We start from the raw sequence: 6,144 nt of genomic DNA, 5'->3' as shown, positions 1-6,144 counted from the left end.
AGCTGAAATCAAGAGTTATACGGTCAACTGGCTGAGCCACCCCGGTACCTTATATTTTCTAATTTTTAAGAAACTGAACTGTAACTAGGCTTCCCACTAACCTAGGTCCTGGGCCTTTCAATTTCTGTAGATTCTTGGTTCATCCCTCCCTGTTTCACATGCTCTAAGGTTTTGATCTAGTCTTCTTCTCAAAGCAGCCTTGATTTTGTGGAGTGCCTGTTGCCTCACTGTCTTCCAAGTCATCCTGAAAAGGAACCTCAGAACTGTAATTAATTCTTTCCTTTTCTTTGCACTAAGTGGCAAGTGGCAAGACTTTGGAATCAGTTTTAGGTTCACATGTCTGTTCTAATTGTCCTACTTATCCTTATAACAAGTGCTTTATTAAGAGATCAAGTTGGAGGGATAAATCCAATATCAGTGGTCTCAAATGGCCAAACAAAGATAAAAACTTTAATTTTCAAGTAGAATTAATTGTATGGTCACCAAAGTACAAATTCCCTTACCACTCTGAATTCTTTGAGGATGTAATCTTGTTTACTTTCTATATTGGTATCTGTGTGCCTAGTATCTCCAGTGTCCTAGTATCTCCAATACCCTGCACTCTGCCAAATAAATCTTTCCTAGTGAAAGTAGTAAGTATTCATTGGGGAGTTTAAAAAAATTTTTTTAACATTTATTTATTATTGAGAGACAGAGAGAGACAGAGCATAGGCATGGGAGGGGCAGAGCGAGAAGGAGACACAGAATCCAAAACAGACTCCAGGTTCTGAGCTGTCAGCACAGAGCCCAGTGTGGGTCTCGAAACCACAAACTGCGAGATCATGACCTGAGCCGAAGTCAGATACTTAACCGACTGAGCCACCCAGGGGCCCCTCACTGGGGAGTTTTTAAATAAAGGGGTGGCATGGTCAGATGTATACTGGGAAATTAATCTGTTGGTTGTATTTAGGTTAGTGGGGTGGGAAGTAACTGAAGTTGGAAGTTAGAGGAACCAGAGAAAGAGTGGAGAAATGGGAATACATGATCTTATTAGAGGAGTTTGACTTTGAATGGATGAAGAAAATGTAATGTTGCTGTCATTGTTGTGTTGCTGGTGGTAGTAGAACTTTTATAAGATAGAGGAGATTCATATATGTTTGAAACCAGTGGGAAATTGCTTAAATACATATAAGAGTGAGGTTGAAGATGGAGAAGAGAATGGGGAAAAAGTGTAAGTGAGTTTCTGAAGGAGTCTTGAAAGTAAATAGGCATGTGTTCTGTGAAAAGGAGAAAGTGTAAGTTAAGTTAGAAAAAAATGTTGAGGGGTGTGTGTGTGTGTGTGTGTGTGTGTGTGTGCGTAGACTGGGGGGAACTGTTGGAAGTTGAGATAATTGGTGTCAAATGGCCTAGATCAGTGGCTGCACATTAGAATCATTTGGGGAGTTTTAAAAAATACGGATATGTAGATTCCATGTTAGGCCAATTAAATTATAGCCTCTAAGGGGTAGAATCCAGACCCCAGTATTTTTAAACACTCCCAAGGTGAGTCGAATGTGCAGCCATAGTTGAAAGCTGCTGGCCTATATTTTCTTAGTAACATGGCAACAATGCTTCCTGCTGCTTCCAAGACACAGCTTGGAAGAAGGATAATTTAAGTGACTGGGAAAACTTAAAGGGAGGTCAATAAACTATACTGAAAATGTTTTGAGGAGTTAGAAGGCTTAAATTTCATTAAGTGGTTGAAGTGGTTTGATCCAACCAGTGTGGCATTGTGATGTTCTGTTGAAATGCTTCACAGCTAAGGAGGAAAAATTACTATTAGGGTCATTCTGGTTAGAGAATTGTTAATAGCTCATGCTTGGCATAAGAATAACTTGAGAATCTTTAAAAAAAATCCAAATTCCAGGACCTTACCCCTCAGTGAGCTTCTTTCAGTGGATCAGAAGATCTGGACTGGAACAGGCAATCTTCATTGTTAAGCAGCACCCCTGGTAACTGTGGCATACAGGGCAACTGGAGTTGGGAACAACGAAATAGAGGGTAGACAGAATGTCAAGGAAGAGGAGGGGGAAACTGCAATTATAGTGCATACATGCCTGAAATAATAGTCCCTGAGATTTAGCTGGGTGGGGAGGCAAGCAGAGTCAGAAAAGCATAGAAAAATAACGATCTGTGGAAGAGGTAAAGAGGTAAGTCACAGTAGGACATGCAATGGATTAAATGCTGTGTACCCACCAAATTCATATGTTGAAATCCTAACACCAGTGTGATGATGTTAGAAGGTGGAGCCTTTGCAAGGCAATGAGGTCATAAGAATGAAGCCCTCACAAATGGGATTTGTGCTCTTATAAATAAAAACGCCCCAAAGAATTCCTTTCTCATCTTCCCCCTATCTGAGGGTCTAATGAGAAGTCAGTAGTTTGCAACCTGGGAGGGAGCTCTTATCAGAATTTAACCGTACTGGCACACTCTGATCTCAAACTTCCAGCCTCCAGAACTGTAAGAAATAAATTTCTTTTTTTTATAAGCCACTCAGTATTTTGTTATAGCAGCCCAAACTGACTAAGACAGGCACAGAAGAGGATTTCTGGCAGCAGGTAAAGTGAAAGGGAGGATCTAGAGACAATGAGGTATTCTTGCAAAAACAGTGTCTTGAGACTGTTGCCAGAAAAATTCCAAAGTGTCTAATATTGGATTTTATCTTATATCTCAAACTTTTCTCTCCTGCCTGAGATAGAAAAAAAATAGCCGAAGAAAACTGAGGAAAACACTGTATTAGTTTGCCAGGGCTATTGTAACAAATGCCAAATTGAGTGACTTGAGCAGCAGACATTTATTTCTCATAGTTCCAGAGGCTGGGAAGCCCAAGATCAAAGTGCCACCCAAGTAGATTTCTAGTGAGACCTCTCCTCCTGGTTTGTAGATGGCTACCTTCTTTCTGTGTCTTCACTGGGTTGGGGCAAGGGTGGAGGCAGGAGAGAGCGAGGGTATTCTATGGGTCTCTTTCTATAAAGACACTAATCCTATCACTTTAGGGATTCTCCCTTATGGCCCTGTTTAACCTTAATTACTTCTTCAGAGGCCCCATACGCAAATATAGCCACTTTGCAAGTTAGGGTCTCAATATATGAATTTTGAGAGGACACAAACATTTAGTCCATAACATAAGGGGGAATAATTCAGTCTATAACAGGCACCAAAGCTGGGAATATAATGCCTAAACTCTCTGCTGAAAGAAAAGAAAACATACAAATCAAGGCTGTTTAGAAATCAAGGCAAATTTTCTAATAGTCTCACAGCTCAAGACTAGGTTAGAGATGGTGGGCATATGTGGAACAAAGATCACCAAGCAGTTCTACCATGATTTCTAGTTCTTGACCTGGAATATTATGTCCTTCTATATCAGGGACTGCTGTTGGTGTACACTACCTCCTAACTGCATTAGGAATAATGGACCTAGATTGATAACACAAACCAATTTCCTTTTTGAACCTGCATGGGAAAACAAGTTTGGGTCACTAGCATCGTAATATTTAGAATCCAAATGGAATTTTTATAGAGAAATTACAACTTATGTTGTTATTGATTGAATATTCTTTAAAAAAATGTTTATTTATTTTGAGAAAGAGAGAGACAGACAGAGAGAGAGAGCTCATGTGTGCAAGAGCAAGAGAGGGGCAGAGAGAAAGAGAGACAATCATAAGCAGGCTCATTTCTGTCTGCGCAGAGCCTGACATGAGGTCCAAACTCACAAACCCTGACATCATGACCTGAGCCAAAATCAAGAGTCAAACACTTAACCCACTGAGCCACCCAGGTTCCCTTACTGATTGGATATTTTTATCAAAAAGGAAGGGAAATAGATTTTAGGGATCTGAGCTATTGATGTTATTTTAGTGACTTGAATCAGATATTAGTTAGTCTCCTGCTTGTTTCCTGAATGTTGGAGGAGAAGAATAGTCTCAATATTACTACTCATACTTTAGCCTAGAAACTTCCTGAAACCACAGCCATGTATAAATTTGATGTAGGCCCAGAGGTGCCATGGTTTTATCTTAAAAGCTTCTGTTAAAAAACAGAAAGCTCTATTGAGGTATAATCTGAATGCTATAAAAATTCACTCATTCCAAGTGTACAATTCAATTATTTTGAATTAGTAATTTTACTGAGTTGTTCAGCCATCATCATGATGCAGTTTTAAAATATTTCCATCGCAGAAGCAGGCCAAACATGGTGGAGAAGTAGAGGGATCCATACTTTCCACATTTCTCAAAAAACAAGTGCTGAAGCCAAAGGACTTTGAACCCCAAGAGCCTGGGAGGAAAAGAGACTGAGTCTAAAAGGGAGACACCAGGGCATCCTTGACTGGCTATAGGTGGGTGATTATGAACTGGGGAAGATAAAATGGGCCACGTAGGCATGGAGGGGAGAGATCCCCTTTTGCAGAGAGACAAAGGGAAGAGAAAGAGTGGCTGGGGAAGTGTAGGACTGTATCTAGACAAGAGATAAACCTCGGACTGGGACTGAGAGGGATCCCATTTCTAACTATGGGGCTTTCTATGGACTGGGGCCAGCTGCCCTGTTTGCACACCTGGGAAGGAGGGGAGCCAGCCCTGTGTTCAGTGGTATGTTGAGCGCATTCTGCAGTAGGAGAAAGTGGCCCCTTCCCTGGAGTGCTGTGAGACAGTACAAAGCCTGCCTGCATCTGCCACCCCTGGGCTCAGTGGCTAGGTCAGCGGGGCAGTCCCCAGGAGGAAAAGGCAGTCCTCCCTGAAGTCCTGCAGCACAGACGAAGCCAGCCAGGACCACATATTGGGCCACACAGAGGCGTGCTTCCCTAGTGCCAGAGTGCATGGAGCAGGACTTTGAATCCTAGCCAAGTGCTGGGTCAAGGGAGTTAGTGGAGCAAGAAGGACTGCTCCATCTGCACCTGTGACACATTGAAGATGACTGGAATGGAGTCCACCGGGTCTGTGGAGAAGAGACCAGGGGATTCCATTCCCCCCCAACCCCCCCACCAAGGCGGGGCCTCAGGAATCAGTCTCTGGGGGCCCACAGTGGAGGTGGGACCAGTTTACACCAAACCACACCACTCCATGCTGGGTAACTGCGTATCTGCTGGAGCAGGATAGATTCTGTAGAACTAGATGGCTCCATCATCCAGACCAATGCTGCTATATAGCCTGGATAAATTACAGGACATCTCTTGTTATTTGTATATATTCTCCCTTCTTATCTCTTCCCTCCTCTAGGCTGGTTACTCTGGTTGTTGGTTTGTTTAAGCAGATATATTTAATTAATTTGCTTGATTCATGTTCTACACTTCCTTCTATACTTTCCTTTCTCTCTCTCTGGAATAATCAAGCCATATAGTGTCTCTCTCTGGGTAACTTTACCTTGTTTTTGTTTCCCCTGCTTCCTTCTTTATTTTCCTTTCTCTCTCTCTGGATTAAGCCATTTAGTCTCTCTGCCTGGTCAATGTTTCTTTTCTCTCTGTCCCCACGCCTGTCATTTCTCTCTTTGTAGGCGCTCTTCCATCAGCACTGCCTCAACCTTCTTCTTTACTTGTAGATGGTGTTTCTGTTTTTTGTTTTTGTTTTGTTTTTGCTTTTGGATTGCTTGTGTGTGTGTGTGTGTGTGTGTGTGTGTGTGTGTATCTTTGTTTGTTTTGTTTGTGTGTTTGCATGTCTTTGTTTCCTGTTTGTTTGTCTGTTTTCCTTTCCAGGGCTACTTCAAGGAACAAATCAAAGCATGCCTCGTGGAGAGTCCAAAACATCACTACAAGTAGAGAAATAAAATAACCAAAGTTATAACAACAGAGAGCAAGGAACACTCTCCAAAAAACACGTCCTGAAGAGCCAGACCCTGGACAGTGTATGATTCCCCCTTTAATATCACAGTACTTACGGGGGCAGAGCACATAACAAGCTTTTAAAACTCATAAGGGACAGAAAACTAGCCAAAATGATGAAACGGAAGAATTCCCCTCAAAAGAAATTGCAGGGACAAAGGACAGATAAAGAATTGATGAAAACAGATATGAGGAGCATAACTGAAAAAGAATTTAGAATACTATTTACAAGATTAATCACTGGGCTTGAAAAAGTCATAGAAGACAGCAAAGAATCTATTACTGCAGAGATCAAGGAACTAAAAAATAGTCAT

This window comes from Herpailurus yagouaroundi, unplaced genomic scaffold, assembly GCF_014898765.1.
Source record: "Herpailurus yagouaroundi ecotype Mexico unplaced genomic scaffold, PumYag 180, whole genome shotgun sequence".
Classification (NCBI taxonomy): Eukaryota; Metazoa; Chordata; class Mammalia; order Carnivora; family Felidae; genus Herpailurus; species Herpailurus yagouaroundi.
The sequence above is the reverse complement of the archived record's forward strand: the minus strand, read 5'-3'. Positions refer to the sequence as shown.